Source organism: Cherax quadricarinatus, unplaced genomic scaffold (assembly GCF_038502225.1).
Source record: "Cherax quadricarinatus isolate ZL_2023a unplaced genomic scaffold, ASM3850222v1 Contig5360, whole genome shotgun sequence".
In the NCBI taxonomy this organism is placed as follows: Eukaryota; Metazoa; Arthropoda; class Malacostraca; order Decapoda; family Parastacidae; genus Cherax; species Cherax quadricarinatus.
The window spans coordinates 4,106-6,326 of NW_027200386.1; the positions used below are offsets into that span (position 1 = coordinate 4,106).

The following is a 2,221-nucleotide window of genomic DNA, read 5'->3' on the forward strand; positions in this document are numbered from 1 at the left end:
TCAATAATGGCGGTATAGTGATTTTCATATTTACTGAGATTCTTTGAAGAGACAAGTTTTGTTGCTGGCGAGGGGATCTTGGTCCAAGCAGTGGAATTATACTCTCATTCCATGGATCGAATATAATTGTATTTTATTCTCCATGTGCTATATGTACCCTACGAAGTCTATCACTTCAGCCAAATGTTGCAATAAGAAAATTAATGATGTATGGAGCTGAAATTAAGTACACCACCAAAATATACAAAAACTAAATAAAAAGAAAAAATTGCGCCCAACGTGGGGCTCGAACCCACGACCCCGAGATTAAGAGTCTCGTGCTCTACCGACTGAGCTAGCCGGGCTTTATGTGTATATTATTTAATATGTCTACCAAATTGTACATCACGGATCACTACGTTGGTCAAAACCGTAACTGAAACAAATCTAGTTATAAGACAAAACTCACGAGAGTTATAAGCGACACAGTGTTTCCATATGGCTACCAGTGCCGGATTTAGGTGGTGGGGGGCGGGGCCAGTTTGGTAGGGGGTCCGTTGCATTAAAAAATGTTTAACTCAATTGGTTAGAAGACTTTTAAGTTTCTCCTTGGAAAACTTTCGCCACTCTCAATATACGTGCCATCCTCTTAAGACGAAGAAATGAAACAAATTGGATTTATAGTGTATTTTAGCACCCTTTCGGTTTATTTGCAAGTGTAACTCAAAAATAATGTACAGACGTATGAGGAGTTATCTACAGTCAGATAAAATATTATAAGCCAGGTACATTCTGTGATTTTCTGATGGAAAAATCTCTAATGACTCCATCAAAATCCAATGAGCGCAGGATGTCAGATTCCTGGCTCATGACCGTCAGGTTCACAAGCTGCCCTTGCTTTATGCTCGTTCATAGCCGGTTCTCGCTACCACGATCAAGCAGTCATTCATACTGCAGCGCCCTGTGCACCCAATATATATATATATATATATATATATATATATATATATATATATATATATATATATATATATATATATATATATATATATGCAGGTGTATGGTGTAGGAGGTAGGTTACTGAAAGCAGTGAAGAGTTTTTACGAGGATAGTGAGGCTCAAGTTAGAGTACATAGGAAAGAGGGAAATTATTTCCCAGTAAAAGTAGGCCTTAGACAAGGATGTGTGATGTCACCGTGGTTGTTTAATATATTTATAGATGGGGTTGTAAGAGAAGTAAATGCGAGGGTCTTGGCAAGAGGCGTGGAGTTAAAAGATAAAGAATCACACATAAAGTGGGAGTTGTCACAGTTGCTCTTTGCTGATGACACTGTGCTCTTGGGAGATTCTGAAGAGAAGTTGCAGAGATTGGTGGATGAATTTGGTAGGGTGTGCAAAAGAAGAAAATTAAAAGTGAATACAGGAAAGAGTAAGGTTATGAGGATAACAAAAATATTAGGTGATGAAAGATTGGATATCAGATTGGAGGGAGAGAGTATGGAGGAGGTGAATGTATTCAGATATTTGGGAGTGGACGTGTCAGCGGATGGGTCTATGAAGGATGAGGTGAATCATAGAATTGATGAGGGGAAAAGGGTGAGTGGTGCACTTAGGAGTCTGTGGAGACAAAGAACTTTGTCCTTGGAGGCAAAGAGGGGAATGTATGAGAGTATAGTTTTACCAACACTCTTATATGGGTGTGAAGCATGGGTGATGAATGTTGCAGCGAGGAGAAGGCTGGAGGCAGTGGAGATGTCATGTCTGAGGGCAATGTGTGGTGTGAATATAATGCAGAGAATTCGTAGTTTGGAAGTTAGGAGGAGGTGCGGGATTACCAAAACTGTTGTCCAGAGGGCTGAGGAAGGGTTGTTGAGGTGGTTCGGACATGTAGAGAGAATGGAGCGAAACAGAATGACTTCAAGAGTGTATCAGTCTGTAGTGGAAGGAAGGCGGGGTAGGGGTCGGCCTAGGAAAGGTTGGAGGGAGGGGGTAAAGGAGGTTTTGTGTGCGAGGGGCTTGGACTTCCAGCAGGCGTGCGTGAGCGTGTTTGATAGGAGTGAATGGAGACAAATGGTTTTTAATACTTGACGTGCTGTTGGAGTGTGAGCAAAGTAACATTTATGAAGGGGTTCAGGGAAACCGGCAGGCCGGACTTGAGTCCTGGAGATGGGAAGTACAGTGCCTGCACTCTGAAGGAGGGGTGTTAATGTTGCAGTTTAAAAACTGTAGTGTAAAGCACCCT

The 2,221-nt window shown here is 41.6% G+C and overlaps 1 non-coding gene across 1 annotated transcript; it reads right to left on the reverse strand.

Annotated features, from left to right (window-relative positions):
- Positions 1–271: 271 nt before the first annotated feature.
- On the reverse strand, positions 272–344 carry TRNAK-CUU (transfer RNA lysine (anticodon CUU)). The gene has a single exon. It is a non-coding gene; the product is annotated as a tRNA-Lys (tRNA).
- Between the last annotated feature and the right edge of the window lie 1,877 nt (positions 345–2,221).